The sequence below is a fragment of the Erinaceus europaeus genome, chromosome 2 (assembly GCF_950295315.1).
Source record: "Erinaceus europaeus chromosome 2, mEriEur2.1, whole genome shotgun sequence".
In the NCBI taxonomy this organism is placed as follows: domain Eukaryota; kingdom Metazoa; phylum Chordata; class Mammalia; order Eulipotyphla; family Erinaceidae; genus Erinaceus; species Erinaceus europaeus.
The window spans coordinates 97,641,466-97,658,974 of record NC_080163.1 but is presented as its reverse complement, the minus strand read 5'-3'; positions in this window follow the sequence as shown (position 1 = coordinate 97,658,974).

Sequence of the window (17,509 nt, the reverse complement as noted above, 5' to 3'; positions counted from 1 at the left end):
ATCTATTTCTGATCTTGAATTTCGTACAAAAATTAGAAATAGAAAAACAGCAGCATTTCATGTCATATCCTTAGCCAGAATAACTGCTTTTCCTTTGAAAATGGGAGGTTATATTACTATTTCTGGTGAATCAAAATATTTCACATATAGGTGAGTCAGAGTTTGGGAAATGACTTGCATGCATTCATTCATCATGTTGCTATATATGGGGGCCAGGTGGTGGTACACCTGGTTGAACACACATGCTTCATGTACAAGAACCTGGGTTCAGACCTCTGGTCTCCACCTGTACAGCGAGTTTCACGAATGGTGAAGCAGTGATGCAGGTGTCTGTTTCTTTCCCTCTGTTTCTTTCCCATCTTCCCCCTCAATTTCAGTCTCTATCCAATAAAAAAAAAATGTTTTAAATGTATGTCACTGTGAAAAAACATCGAAGATGACAAATTTCTTTACAAATGCTAAAATTTATTGTCAACATGTATTGTTATCAAAGTAAGATGTGTGCTTGCACGCACACATTGATATGTGTGAATTATCATGTTGCAATGCATTTTAATGTTGATGATTTGGTTGCATTTTTGACACTGTATTTCTAGCATGGTGAAGATTTGCTACCAAAGGGATTAATATGTAGTAAAAGCATTGTCAAATAGAGGCTTTTCTTAAAAAGTTCAAGTGTAAGGAAATAACATATTTCTAAGGAACGTGTATGTAATATAATTATATCCATTAATAAAATTCATACAACTCATGTAATATTATTTTCCAATTCTTGTATAAAATAACATTGAGGATTTCTGTGAAAAGGGTAGAGTATTTCAATAGTGAGTTATGAAGTAATTAAAATAAAATGAATACCCAATTCAAATGGATATTTATTTTGTCTTATCTTCACCATCTGTTTTGTCCTGCTTACACTGTTGTGATTGCCAGTTTGACTGAGGACTCAATTCACCTTGTTCAACTTAATGCCTTAAGTTAATATGCTGTAAGCACCTGGTTGCTTCCAACTTTACTTCTCTTATTTTCACATTATAGTAGTTGAGGTGAACTGAATTTGAACTGAATTGAGGTGAACTGAATCCCTAATTCTAAAAATTATAGTTTTTTTTTGTAAAGGTTAGATGATTTGAGTCTCTCAGGTTGACTTCATGATTATGTGCTGTTGGTATGAACTTATAGTATTCTATACACTGAGTAATTTAGAAAATATGTATTTTATACTTTATTGTTAAAAACTTCCAAAAAAAAAATTCCAGACTAAGGGCACATGGCAGAGAAATATGAAATGCAATTCTTCACTGGATCCTGGATTTAAAAAATAGTGCACTGAGGGTTATGTACTAGATAATTAATTTATTGAGTGAGTTATGATATTGTAACTTTGAAGGGGATGTTCTTATTCTTATTAGACAGATGCTGATATAATTCAGGTTGTTATATTTATTGACTTTAACTCAAATGGTGAGCATAAGAAGTAAACATATATAAAAGAAGAGAAGCAAAAACATGAGGCAACTATTTAAAAAGGGCAAATCTAAGATATTTTGGCATTTGCTAAACTATTCTACATGTCTGTATATACTATATCTGTATGTATGTAGATTTGATATGTTTTCATGATAAAAAATTAGGAGCAAAATCAGTCAAATCCACCAGTTTATAGACAAAATAGAAAATAAATAATACTCTGTTCTTTTTTTACTTGTCCAAAATTAATGTTATTTTCTCTAGATGAATTATAATTCCAACATTTTAAGGTTAGTATTTACTTGCTTTCTTGGAACTGACATTTTTTTTTTTTTTGTCTTATGGGTAAATAGGAATGAGACTTGTTTTTTAAATAGGTTATAAGAATGAACATTATTTTAGAAAAATAAAGAAAGTCATTATTTTAATAAGAAATTTGCTTCTTCTAATACAGCTCTAATTGCCCCAGCCAGTATTGATAAACATGAGCACATACAATGTCATGAGAGGTTGAGTTATTCTTCCTACAAATCGAAACTGTGGCTCTAAAAGAAAATTTACTAATCCAGAACAACATCTCTGACTCCCTAATGATGAAGTTTTCATTGTGTTACCAGTATAAAAATTTTCTCACAGAAGAACCTTTTTTTTTTTTTAAATATTTATTTTCCCTTGTGTTGCCCTTGTTGTTTTTCATTGTTGTTGTAGTTATTATTGTTGTTGTTATTTGTTGGGTTGAGTCTTGGAGGAGAGAACCAGGCCGGAGCCAGCCTAAGCTGCTGCTTACTCAGTGACACAGGAGAGGAACCAGGAATTCTCCTGGCTGAGCGGGAACTCAGTGCAATTCTCTTTTATTGATCAGATACACCGTCTTTTATATATCTCTTTAACTGCAAGTGGCAAATGGGGAAAGGAAATGGATAGGAGATGGGGCAGAGTAAAAAAAGAGTGCGAACATAGAAAGCTTCCATAGCAGCTGTTGTGAGGGTTCTAATCAATGGGACTAAACCAATACCCTGCAGGCAGGGAGGGACTCAGGCAAAACAGTGATTATGTAAATAGACCACAGCATCAAGCAATGCCAGGGGACCTGGTGTAATGACCAACAATAATCGATGTCATTGTTAGATAGGACAGAGAGAAATGGAAGGAGGAGGAGAAGAAGCATTTATAATGACCTAAATACTAATATGCAATTAGAAAAGACAAAATTTGGGGATATGAAATATTGATAACTATGCTTTAGATGTTATTTTTTATATGCACTCTGCTTGAAAAAAAAAGAACATAAACATTATCAGAGAGAATACTAAAGCTGAAAATGTTTGAAAAATTGCACCTATTTTGTTACATTAAAATGTCTGAATCCATGTATTAGACTTATTTATTTATCTATTTGCCCCCATGGTTATTGCTGGGGCTCGATGCCAGCACTGTGAATCCACTACTTCTGGTGAACTCCCCCCCAATTTTTATTGGATAGGACTGAGAGAAATTGCGAAAGGGTGAGGAGATAAAAAGGGGGAGTGAAAGACACCTACAGACCTGCTTCCCAATTCATGAAGCAGACCCTTGCAGGTGGGGAGCAAGGGCTCATAACTAAAAGTACAATTCAGAAGTTATGAGAAATTAGAAATTAAATATATTTAAGTTTTATTTATTTAAATAGCAGGCTTTATACTATAGATATCTAAAATAGATATATTTTATTTTTATTATACTTGCTTTCTTATACCCACTACAGTTATTTTAAAATCAAATTTGTCTCATAAATAGCTCTATTTCTAGTGCCATTGGAAGAATATGGAATTTCATTCCAGTCACTATTTTTTTTTAATATTTATTTTCCCTTTTGTTGCTCTTGTTTTCTTGTTGTAGTTATTGTTGTTGTTGTTGATGTCGTTGTTGTTAGATAGGACGGAGAGAAATGGAGAGAGGAGGGGAAGACAGAGAGGGGGAGAGAAAGATAGACACTTGCAGACCTGCTTCACCGCCTGTGAAGAGACTTCCCTGCAGGTGAGGAGTCGGGGGCTTGAACAGGGATCCTTCCGCAAGTCCTTGCACTTTGCGCCACATGCGCTTAACCCACTGAGCTAGAATAATTTAGAAAGCAACCTTTCTCAAACCCTGATATTCCTGTATGCATTTCCTCGTGACTTTTAATTTTTATCAAGTTGATTAAAAATTAAGAATTGTTCTCCCATTTCAAAGTATTGGTACTGCCACTGGGTTTCTTGTGGTTCTAAGTGACTTTCTGAGTGTAGATAGGGTGTGTCTACTTAAAAACAAATCTATAAGACAAAAATTTCTAGCTGTTAAACATATATGTCTATTTTATATAGCAGATGTACAAATGGTATGTTACACAGGACATGATAAGATGTTTAAAAGGAGACTAAAACTTTAGGATAATACTTTAAATATTAAAATATGCTCTTGATCATGCTAAAAGCTAGCCTAAAAGGAATAAAGAAAAGATTCCAGCATGTTACAAACCACAATATATATCTTGCATGATAGTGTTTATGCTTTAAGATAGCTCCACTTTCTATAAGGAAGGGTGAATAAAGAGAAAAATACCATATTACATCTGAGGAGGAAAAAAAAAGCTATTTTATAGTTAGCTGTTTATTATGCAAAGAGAAAAGGCAATAATTCTTATCTTCCCAGTGAAAAAATAAACTTCAAATTCCAAGGGATTACTGTGTGTGTGTGTGTGTGTGTGTGTGTGTGTGTATGTGTGTATGTGTGTGTATGTTCGTTGTGGGGTGAGGAGAGCTGTCCTGTAACTATTTTTCAGAATAGAAAGGTGGAAGAACCAGGAAAATAAATTATTTCTCTTTTTCTTTTTTCTTTCTTTCTTTCCTCCTCCTCCTCCTTCTCCTTCTTCTATGGTGACCTTGCCCTCACCATAAAATAGAGGCGGTAGGGATAGCCTCAGTCTTCGAAGGGAGATTAGAGTATCCTGCCCTGCCACTCAAGGAAGACTGGTCCTGAAATTAGTGCAGCCTGCAATGTTCCTAGATGTGACCATGAGCTGTGAGCTCAGACCAATAGGGACCGAGAGGTTACACAGGCTTTGGTGCCATATATATATATATATATATATATATATATATATATATATATATATATATTTTTTTTTTTTTTTTCCCCCCCTGGGTAAGGTGGATAATGGCAAATATTTAATTGTATTCACTAAACTTTTGCTCAATAACATGAGCTAATCTCTGCCATAATCCAACTTCCTAGTCCTTTTCTCTATTCTAACACCATTTTCTAAGACAATATTTTTATCCCACTTCAGGCTAGCTATCAAACTCAAGCAAAACTACCATAATTGTGTGCCCCAGGAACATGTTTAAGGTGGATTTTCTAGCTTTCTTCTGCCCTAAAATCCCTAATCTCATCTGCTCTATTCTTACTTTTTGGCTCCTGTTCATTAAACATTTTGTCTCAGTTTATGTCCTGCCACCTTCCAGATACCAAGTTGCAGATGCTACCATGATTCCATCCTGACTTCTCTGGGCAGGTGAGCTCACCATTGTGCTCTTCTTCTTCTTCTAGCATTTGCCCTTCTTCCGTAGCCAGTCAACAGCATCAGGTTGAGCCTGATGTAAAGTTTCGAGACCTCCTTTGAATCTGGAGAGGTGGCAGTCGTTGACTATGTGGGTCATAGTCTGTCTGTAGCTGCAGGGGCAGTTCGGGTCGTCTCTGGCTCCCCAGCGATGGAACATAGCGGCGCACCGGCCATGGCCTGTTCGATAGCCATTGAGGAGGGCCCAATCATAACGTGCTAGGTCAAAGCCGGGTTGATGCTTGCAGGGGTCTGTGATGAGGTGTTTGTTCTTTACCTCAGCTGACTGCCAGCTCTGTTTCCAAGAGACTGGAACAGAGAAGTTCAGTGTAGACGTAGGGGACCAGATTGGATGACGAGACGTCAAGTGTTGGACAGGGTGGGCGAAGATAACCACGTATATTGGCAGGTCCGGTCGAGCGTAGACGTGGGAAATGAACTTAGATGATGCCGCATCCCGACGAATATCTGGCAGGGCAATGTTGCTAAGAACTGGCAGCCATGGAACCGGGGTGGAATGGATGGTTCCGGAAATTATCCTCATGGAGGAATATAATTTGGAATCGACCAAGTGGACATGGGGGCTACAGAACCATCCTGGGGCACAGTATTCTGCAGTGGAATAGCATAATGCCAGAGATGATGATCGTAGTGTGGAAGCGCTCGCGCCCCATGAGGAGCTGGCCAGTCTTGCAATGATGTTATTCCTCGCACCCACCTTTGCTGAAGTTTTTATGAGATGCTCATGAAATGACATTGTGCTCTGGAACCTTGCTTCTCCAGAACTCTGGTTCACTGGGGAAGGATAGAAACAGGTTGGTATGTGTGGACTGACCTGCCAGTGCTCACACCAAAGCCAGAACTCCTACCTTCTACATTCCCAAAACCTCATAGTCTCAGCAGGGAAGAAGTGATAGGAGGAAGAATCTAAGAGGGCTTTGAACTCCTGCTTCATCAGCACCCAGAGAGAGAGGAGTAAAAATAGAGGGACATATGGAGGTAGTAATATTGTCATGAGGGCTTGGAGAGGGAGAGAGGATTGGATCAGAAAGAAAAATGGGGCAATTATGTAAAATGTAGACAGACAGTTGTAGAGATGATGGTTGGCCCATGTCTACAACCTTAGGAGAACTGTGGTGACTTGCAGTGGGATGACTGAAATTTAGAACCCTGGTTGAATGAGTGAAGTGGATTTAAACCCCTGTTATCATGCAATTTTGTAAATCAATATTAAATCACTAATAAAATAAAATAAAAAAGATCCTAAAGGAAAGAAAAAAAGAGAGACACTTGGAGCACTGCTTCACCTTTCAGGAAGATTCCGCCCTGCAGGTGGCAATTAGGGGCTTGAACCCAGTCTTTGAGCATGCTAATAAGCTGGTTGCACTACCACTGAGGCACCAAATTAATTATTTTGTCCTTGAATTGATTGACTTCTGGTTCTTGAAACTACTCATTGGTGGAAGAACAATGTTTGTTTTTTGCCGCTTTCAGGCAAAAAAATAACTACTCCTCGCCAGCTCCATGGTTCAGTCTCTGTTTCCTTCAAGGGCTGATTCAACACTGAGACAGAAACAATTGTTGATTAGCGCCCCAGGCCAGCATGCGGAGCCCAGTCACTTGATTCTTGGATAATTCTTACATGAAAGGTTTACTTTGGTTGATCAGGGGATACAGACTTAATTCTGTCTTTTTATTTTATTTTTTAATTTCTTTATTGGGGGATTAATGATTTATAGTCAATAGTAAAATAAAATAGATTGTAGAAGTGTAACATTTTTCAGAGTTTCACATTTCCATTCAACCCTCACTAGGTCCTCCTCTAACTCTGTCTTCTATGTGTTTTATTTGCTTCCTTACTTTTTAAAAAATTTTTATTTGTAAAATGGAAATATTGACAAGACTATAGGATAAGAGGGGTACATTTCCACACAATTCCCACCCCCAGAACTCCATATCTTGGGGCTTCACTGTTCTGGGCTGACTTTTTCAGACAGAAAGAAAGGGAGTGAGGTGGGCAGGAAGTAGTATAGCTGTATAAGTAGTATACCTTGCACAAGGACCCTAGTTCAAACCCCTGGTCCACACCTGAGGGGAGAAGTTTCAAAAGTTGTGAAGCAGTGCTGCAGGTGTCCCTCTTTCTCCTTCCTCCTAACTTCCCCCACAGTTTCACATCAAAATAAAAATAAAGAAAAAAGGGGAAAGGAATGACCACCTGGAAAAATGGACTCCTTGTACACGTGCCAAGCTCCAGTGATAACTCTGGTGGCAATAAAATAAAATAAAACAAAATTTAAAGAAGGTAGAAAGAGAGAGAGAAGTAGACATAAAGAGACAGAGGAATAGAGGGAAATATACCACAGACCACAGCATGGGAACTTCCCCCAGTGTGTTGGGTGTCAGGCTGTAAGCCTGGTTATAACTGCATAACAAAACAGATGCATATTGAAATGAACTAACTTGCCAGCCTTCTGCCATCTTTGAAACACTTGAATTTGGGGTGGGAAAAAAAGCTAAATTTGGGGGGAGTTGAGTGGTGGTCACAGAACATTGGTGGTTGGTGTGATGTGGAATTATACCTTAGTTGAGAGAACACCAGCCTCTACCTGCAGGGGAGATGTTTCATAACTGACACTTCACTGAAGCACTGCAGCAATGTTGTAGGTCTCTCTCTCTCTCTCTCTCTCCCCCTCTCTCTTTCCCTCTTCCTCAAAATTCTAAAGTTTACATGTTAGATTTTTATGTGAATGATTTTTTTCTAGCTAAGTATTTTGTCCTTTGCTGTCAATTGCTCTCAGGCAGGTTGATTGACGTACATTCTAAAAATTTAAGAACAACTTATGTGGCTAAAAATTTGCAAATGGAAGCTTAATTTCTTGGACAGTATATTTTCCTTGAAAAATGTGAAAAGACTGCTATTATATTATCAGCAGGGAGCCTGTGTTGCCCAAGAGATTCCAGTGTCATATAATGACTATCTTGAGAATGAGTCACTTGGCTGATTGCTAGAAGGTGGAAAAGAAACAGACGTGTGCATGACCAAGGCATGTACCTAGACACTTGATTTTCTTTACCTTAATTATTTCAAAGATGTATTTGATGGACAACTTAAATTGTTTCCACAATAACTTCAGTTCCTTCAACAACTTGCTTCCATATATGTGCTGGAATACATCAGCAGTTTTTTTTATTGTCACATTCCTTATTATTTCTTCACTACTTGAACATTTTTTTAAGGCGCCAGGTAGTGGCTTACCTGGTTGAATGCACATGCTACAATACACAAGGACATATAGTCAAGCCCTTGGTCCCCACTTCCAAGGGGAAAGCTCCATACTTGGTGAAGTAGGGCTGCAGGTGTCTCTCTCTTTCCCCTATTTCTTTTGCCCCTCTCAATTTTTCTTTGACTTTATAGAAATAAATATAAACTATGTCTTTGCAACATTTTTTTTTCATTTTGTTTTAGGTTTTACTCTTCTTCTCTTTTTTAATATTTATTTATTTATTCCCTTTTGTTGTCCTTGTTGTTTTATTGTTGTATTTATTATTGATGTCATTGTTGTTGGATAGGACAGAGAGAAATTAAGAGAGGAGGGGAAGACAGAGAGAGAGAGAGAAAGATAGAAACCTTCAGACTTGCTTCACTGCTTGTGAGGCGACTCCCCTGCAGGTGGGAAACCGGGACTTGAACTGGGATACCTATGCCAATCCTTGTGCTTTGCGCCACCTGCGCTTAACCTGCTGCACTACCATTAGACTCCCGGTTTTACTCTTCTGATGCTTCACATTAAAGAAATGAAATCATCTTTTCTTTTTTTAATTTTAATTTATTTATAAAAAGGAAACACTGAGAAAACCATAGGATAAGAGGAGTACAACTCCAGACAATTCCCACCACCAGAACTCCATATCCCATCCCCTCAACCCCTCCCTTGACAGCTTTCCTATTCTTTTTTAAATTTTTTTATTTATTAAAAGGAAACATAGACTAAACAATAAAATAAGAGGTGTACAACTTCACACAACTCCCACCACCAGAACTCTGTATCCCCTCCCCTCCCCCAATAGCTTTACTATTCTTTAACCCTCTGGGAGTATGGACCCAAGGTACTTGTGGGATGCAGAAGGCTGAAGGTCTGGCTTCTGTAATTACTTTCCCACTGAACATGGGAATTGACAGGTGGGTCCATACCCCCAGCCTGTCTCTCTCTTTCCCTATTGGGGAAAGACTCTGGGGAAGCAGAGCTTCAGGACACATTGGTGGGGTTGTCCGTCTAGGAAAGTCTGGTCAGCATCCTGCTAGTATCTGGAACCTGGTTGAAAAGAGAGTTAACATACAAAGCCAAACAAATTGTTGACCAATCATGGACCTAAAGGCTGGAATAGTGCAGATGAAGGGTTGTGGGAAGTCTCCGTTTTTGTAGATAGCTAGTAGGCATATTTTAGTTATATTCCAAAGGCCTGTGGCTATACTAGTTTTTTTTTTTTCCTCTAAGCCTGAAATCTGATATGTAGGTGGATCCAAGTTATTGTCTGGGATGGTGATGTCATCGCTGGTAAAAGGATCAGAAAGCAGGATCAGAGAAGAGAGTAGCTCTCTAACATGGGAAACGGGTATAGATATTGTTGACTATAAACCCCATTGATTTGATTTGGTTTGGGACCCATATTCAGCTTAGGAGCCTATGTGACCTCTGCATCCCTGTAGATCTGAGCTCACATTCTCTGGTCATGAGTAGGAACATTCCAAGCTGCCCCAATATCAGTACCCATCTTCCTCAAGTGTAGCATAGAATTTGTTGTCAGTGCAGACTATAGTGTACTTTTGCTTTCAGATATATATTTTACCCTAGTTTATGGATACATGTGAACACATGCCCTATCTCACAGGACCTGGTCTACATCAATGTTTTGGCACTTTGTTAGGAAGTGAACCACCTGGAATGGAATTAGAGAATCCTATGAAAGGAAAGGTCTCACTGGAGTAATGAGGCTGAAGGGTTGACATTCCATGAAACATATGGAGGTGGTACCCTTTGTTTTGATTAGGTTGGGATCAGCAGATGCAATATCATTTGGTATGAATTGAGAGAAGCATGCAGGAAAGTGAACCCCACTCTAGAGGTTCCAGAACTGGGGAAACAGAAGCTCTATAGAGGATGTGGAAGGTTCCTGCTGTCTTAAGGATTAAAAAGACAATAGATAGTTATTGCTATAATCACATTATTTGACAATTGGGTTAACTTAAAAATCCCTTTATTATGATTTGCTGTATCATACACAACATAACCATAATTTATGTCCTTTGACATTATTTGTATATAGCTGTACCACTGGTTGCTTCCATTCTCCCTGGTCTAAGCTATTAAGAGAGTCAACATATCAAAGACTCAACCTATGGTCTGTGCATTAAAAAGTTTGAGACATTCAATCAATTTCCCCTTTCATATTAATTAAAATAGTTATTTATGTGACTACAAATTAATAAGAGTTTACATAAACACCATTCCCACCACCAAAAGACTGTGTCTCATCCCATCCCTCAACCCCTCCCCATGATGCCAAACATCCACCCAGGATTTTTACTTTGGTGCCCTACTCCAGATTTAGTCAAATCCTGCTTTTACTTTCCCTTTCTGTTCTTCTTTCTCAACTACTTTTGATGAGTGGGATCATCCATACTCATATTTATCTTTATGACTTAGCTCACTTAGTATAATTCCTTCTAGCTCCATCCAAGATGGGTCAGAGAAGGTGGGTTCATTGTTCTTAATAGCTGCATAGTATTTCATTGTGTATATATACTACAGCTTTCTTAGCCACTCATCTGTTGTTGGGCACCTGGCTTGCTTCCAGGTTTTAGCTATTATGAATTGTGCTGCTATGAACATAGGTATACACATATCTTTTTGGTTGGGTGTTATGGTGTCCTTGGGGTATATCCCCAGGAGAGGAATTACTGGGTCATATGGAAAGTCTTATCTACCCTTGTGAGTGATCTCCAGACTGCTCTCCACAGAGGTCGGGCCAATTAATATTCTTACCAGCAGTGCAGAAATGTTCCTCTGTCCCCACAGCCTCTCCAGCATTTGTTGCTGTTGTCCTTTTTGATGTATCCAATTCTCACAGGGGTGAAGAGTTATCTCAATGTTGTCTTTATTTGCATTTCCCTGACAATCGGTGACCTGGAGCAATTTTTCATGTGTTTGTTAGCCTTGTGGATCTCTTCTGTAGTGATTGTTCTGTTCATACCCTCTGCCAACTTTTGGATGAGGTCTTTTGCTTTTTTGTTGCTAGGTTTGCTGAGCTCTTTGTATATTTTGGTTATTAGTCTCTTTTCTGATGTATGGCATGTGAAGATCTTCTCCCATTCTGTGAGTGGTCTCCTTATTTGTGTGATAGTTTCTTTGGCTGTGTAGAAGCTTTTCAATTTGATGTAGTCTCATTGGTTTGTTTCTGCTTTAGTCTTTCTTGCAATTGGGTTTGTATCATCAAAGAGGTCCTTGAGGTTTTGTTGGGAAAGTGTTCCAGTATTTTTTTTCCCTTTAAGTATTTGATAGTTTCTGGTCTAACTTCTATGTCCTTGCTCCATTTGGAGTTGATTTTTGTTTCTGGTGAGATAAGATGGTTCACTTTCATTCTTCTGCATGTTTCAACCATGGCTTAGGGGAGAATATCATTCTGATGATATTAATTCTTCTAATTCATGAGCATGGGATATCTTTCCATTTCTTGCTATCATTTGCTATTTCCTTGAGTAGTGACTCACTGTTTTCAGTATACAAGTCTTTCACTTCTTTGGTCAGGTTTATTCCTCGGTATTTTATTTATTTTGTTGCAGCAGTGAATGGGAGTGAAAATCACCTTTTCAAAGACAAAAATGTAGGCCAGAGAGGTGACTCAGCAGTAGAACACAGCACTTGCATACTTGAAGTCCTGAGTTCAATTCCTGGCACTTCATATGCCACAATGATGCTTTGGTTCTCTGTCATGAAATAAATGACAAATCAACAACTCAAAATTGAAAAATGGAGTAGAAATGTGCCATAAATATGTACTAGGAAAAAAAATTTCCTTCATTATTTTATTGGTTGCTTTCAATCACCATTTTAATTTTTCCCAATATTTCTTTTTACATAATTATTCTTCTCAATACTATTCCCATAACCCACTCCACCCATGCTCAAATGTTTTCATATTTAAATAACCAGAGTGGTTAAAAATTGCTATGGATAACATTTGATTATCTAATTATCTGGATTAGGCTCTCATTTCTCTAGCTCATAGCCAATGGTCAATTTTTATCTTTTTTAAAAAGGGAAAATTTATGTTTGATAAAACTGAATTAGGAGCCCAATGTTTTCAATGAAGGGTTAAGCTTAATTTCTAACATTTACGTTTCTTTCAGTAAATATCAAGGGACCAGTTTAGGCTTCAAACAAAATACAAAATTTCTCCAATGCCAATTTGCAGAATTTCTGCTGAAATCAGTAGCTGGGTTGTTGCCAGTGTAACAAGGCCCCTATCAAAAAGAATCTAAGAAGCTTTGAAAAAATGAGCTTTACTTTAAAAGGCTATAAAAATAGGGTAGATGGACGTTTAAGGGTGAGAGAGGAAATGGGAGAAAAAGAGAAAAATAGTTCAACTTTTATGCTTTGCCATATTTTGTTAATCATTTTAGTTACATTTGCCACTGAGAGAAAACTATTGTTCTTTCTGCTGTTTATCCTTTTTAAAAAATTTCATAGGGAACCATGAAGAGCACTTACTATTGAAAAAGAAAACTCAACATGTGATATTAAATTAAAGTGTAAGTACAATAAAAGACTAGATCTAAAATGAACACAAACTTACTTTTCATAGGCCTTTTATCCTATTGATTTGGAAGTTTACTTTCTCTTTTTGAACTTAGAAAGACTATTCTTCAATTTACCTTTTGAGTTCATGTTGTAATAAACTGAAAACAATCAATTGAAATCAGCTGTCCTAGGAAAGAACTTTCACAGTCAATTCTTTTTCACAGTCTAATTTATTTTCAGTTTTAATTTTATATCCTGTGTGGTGGGGGGGGTGTGGGGGGGAAAAGTGGGGAATGGCAAGAAACTAACTCTATTCATTAACTAGACCAGAATTTGTTCACCTTGTGGCAAAGAAAAATGATTGCTTTGTCTTTCTTTTTTTAATTTTGATTCTTTAAACAATTTTTTATATATAAAAAGAAAACAGTGACAAAAAACATGGGATAAGAGGGCTACAACTCCACACAATACTCACCACCAGAATTCTGTATCCCACCCCCTCCCCTAATACCTTTCCTATTCTTTAAGCCTCTGGGAGTATGGACCCAGTGTCATTATGGGATGCAGAAGGTGGAAGGTCTGGCTTCTGTAATTGCTTTCCTGCTGAACAAGGGTGTTGACAGGTGTATCCATACTCCCAGCTTCTCTCTCTCTTTCTTTCCCTAGTGAGGTGGGTTCTGGGGAAGTGGGGATCCAGGACACACTGGTGGGGTTGTCTGCCTAGGGAAGTCCAGTTGGCATCATGCTAGTATCTGGAACCTGGTGGCTGAAAAAAGAGTTAACATATAAAGCCAAACAAGTTGTTGACTAACCATGAACCTAGAGGGTGGAATAGTGCATATGAAGAGTTGGAGGGGGGTCTCTGACTTGTAGATAGTTAGATGTCCTATTTTAGTTATATTCCAAAGGGCCCATGACTTTTTTTTTCTGAGTTTGGCATCTGATATGCAGGTGGATCCAAGTTATTTATCTGGGGCGATGGTGTCATGGCTGGAAAAAGGACCAGAAAGCTGGATCTGGGAACAGAGTAGCTCCCAAATATGGGAAAGGGGTATAAATATTACCATAAACCCCATTAATTTGATGTGATCTGGGGCCCACATTCAGCTTAGGAGCCTATGTGACCTCTGCATCCCTGTAGATCTGAGCTCACATTCTCTGGTCATGAGTAGGAACATTCCAAGCTGCCCCAGTATCAGGACCCATCTTCCTCAGGTGTAGCATAGAGTATGTTGTCCAGCCTCCCTTTAGAGGATGGAACATTCTCTACCATTGTTGATCCACTTTGAGTAAGGGCAAGTTTCTGTGGGGGCACACAAAGGGGTCTATTGTGTTGTTCTTGGTAGAGATGACCCATATGGAGAGAAAGATTTATTTGAAGTCTAGGCCCATCATGTCTGTTTGGGAATCTCAGGACTACCTGAATAGGGCCCCAGTTGATGGGGTGGCCTGATAGTGACTAAAGAGTCATCATTAAAGTGTGACAGTCTCTTGCCCTTATTCAGCTTTTACAGTCCTTACTTTGATAAGGTTAGCTTTCGAGTGACTAGGGAAGTGTAATAGGAAGTAGGTGAGGAGGGTATCTAAGTCTAAGTAGACACTATTTCATTGGGAACTTCATGGTGTCATTTTAGGTGTTTCAACTTGTTTCATTTATTGACTCGCTGCAGACTATTGTGTACTTTTGCTTTCAGGTATATATTTTTCCCCAGTTTATGGATACATGTGAACATATGCCCTATCTCATGGGACCTAGTATATATATGTTTTGGGACTTTCTTAGGAAGTGAACCACCTGGAATGGAATTAGAGAATACTATGAAAGGAAAGTTCTCACTTGAGTAATGAAGCTGAAGGGTTGTCATTCCACACCTGAAATCTCTGGACACAGTCTGAAATGAAGCATGCTGAGGTGGTACTCATTGTGTTGATTAGGTTGGGATCAGCAGATGCAATATCATTTGGTATGAATTGAGAGAAACATGCAGGAAAGTGAGATCCACCCTAGAGGTTACAGGACTGGGGGGAATTATAGGTTCTATAGAGGAAGTGGAGGTTCCTGCTCTCTCAGGGTTTACGAATGCAATAGATAGTTATTGCTATAATCAAATTATTTGGCAATTGGGTTAACTCTGAAAATCCCATTGTTAGGGTTTGCTGTATCATATACAACACCACCATAATTTATGTCCTTTGATATTATTTGTAATAATTTTATGGTATCTTATAGAGTAATGCCACCATTTGCTTCCTTTCCCCTTGGTCTAAGCTTTTAAGAGAGTCAACATTTCAAGGACTCAGCCTTTGTGCATTAGAAATTTTGAGACATTCAATCAATTTTTCCCCCGCTCATATTTATTAGGTAGTGATTTATATGACTAGAAATTAATAGGAGTGTACATAAACACCATTCCTACCACCAAAAATCTGTATCCCATCCTATCTCCCGCATCCCCACCTCCCGGTACACACCTCAGTGAAGCTGAACATCTGCCCTCACCCTCAACCCATAGATTTTATTTTGGTGCCCTACTCCATCTTTCTTTCTTTCTAAGAGCACTCCTTTCATTGTAATTGAGAATGCTGCATATGTTTTGGGTTTCCCAGACTATAGTTTTCCAGACTATAACTATGGTATCTTTACATCTCTGAGTACCAAGCTAACACAGGCATGCAGATGTAGCTCATTTCCATGATGTGCAACCAGAGAGAAGCTTTATCAAAATAATTGTATATGAGTAGTCAAGCACTTGTTCTCCTGTGGGAATGGAGAGATTTGTATTTCTAGTGTGTGAAGAATAGGCCTCTTTTTTTTTTTTTTAAATTTCTACTACTATGATTTTAAATTTTGCTATTTGATAAAATATTAAGAGAACTTAAAATAAATTTTACAAAAGACAGAAATCATTTAGAAAGAGAAATTAAGGGGCCAGGTGGTGGTGTACCTGGTTAAGTTCACATGATACAATGTGCAAGCACCTGGGTTCGAGTCCTTAGTCCCCACCTCAGAGAGGAAACTTCATGAGTAGTAGGTGTTTCTCTTTCTCTCTCACCTTCTCTTGATTCACTCTGTCTCTATACAATAAACACATCAATTATTGAAAAAAGTTAAGTGATTGTTTTAGGACAGATTATTTGTTTGCCTTATCTTTATATTATCTAGGGAGAGGCAAGAACTGCCACAGCCCACATGGTACTGAGGACCGGTCCTAGGACTTCCCCATGCAAGTCTTGTGCTTTACTTGCTGAACTACCTACTGAACAAATAAGAAACTCTACAGAAAGGATAACACAGATTTATGTTGAGAAATTTTTTCATTTCTTTATTTTTTATTTTTATTATTTTTATTTATTTAAAAAAGGAGAAATTAACAAAACCACAGGATAAGAGAGGTACAACTTCACACAATTCCCACCACCAGATCTCTGTATCCCATGCCCTCCCCTGATAGCTTTCTTATTCTTTATCCCTCTGGGACTATGGACCCAAGGTCATTGTGGGATGCAAAAGATGGAAGGTCTGGCTTCTGAAATTGCTTCCCCACTTCTTCTTCTAGCGTTTGCCCTTCTTCCATAGCCAGTCAACAGCATCAGGTTGAGCCTGATGTCTGCTTGTTGCTGGCTTTGAAAGTGACTGGGATCCATGTGGATTCAGTCGACTAGGAAGGATCGTCAGTTTCCCCAATAAATGGGTACTCACGGGATGCACCACGAGAAGGTCGATCCAATGCATCCCACTGAACATGGGCTTTGACTAGTCTATCCATACTCCCAGCTTGCCTTTCTTTTTCTCTAGTAGAGTGGGGCTCTGGGGAAGTGGAGCTCCAGGACACATTGATGAGGTAATCTGTCCAGGGAAGTCTGGTCAGCATCATGGTAGCATCTGGAACCTGGTGGCTGAAAAGAGAGTTAACACACAAAGTCAATGAACAGTCATGGACCTAAAGGCTAGAATAGTTCAAATGAAGTGTTGGGGGATCCTCCATTTTGTAGATAGCTAGTAGGCATATTTTAGTTATATTCCAAAGGGCCTGTAGTTATACTAGTTTTTTTTTTTCTCTGAGCCTGAAATCTGATATGCATGTGGATACAGGTTATTATCTGGGGAGGTGAAGTCATGGCTGGAAAAGAGACAGAAAGCTGAATCAGGGAAGAAAGTAGCTCCCTAATATGGGGAAGGAGTATAAATATTGTTGACTGTAAACTCCATCGATTTGATTTGGTCTGGGGCCCATATTCAGCTTAGTATCCTATGTGACCTCTGCATCCCTGTAGATCTGAGCTCACATTCTGTGATCATAAATAGGAACATTTCAAGCTGCCCTAATATAAACCCATCTTCCTCAGGTGTAGCATAAACTATGTTGTCCATCCTCCCTTTGGAGGATGGAACATTCTCTACAGTTGTTGATCCAATTTGAGGGCAAAGTCCTATGTGGGGCCCACAAAGGGGTCTTTTTTGTTGTTCCTGATAGAGAGGACCTGTAATAATGGAGAGAGGGATTTATTTGAGGTCTAGGCCCATCATATCTATTTGGGAATCTCAGGACTCCCGGAATAGGGCCCCAGCTGATGGGGTGGCCTGATAGTGACTAAAGAGTCATCATTTAAGTATGCCAGTCTCTTGCCGTTATTCAGTTTTTACAGTCTTTGCTTTGCTAAG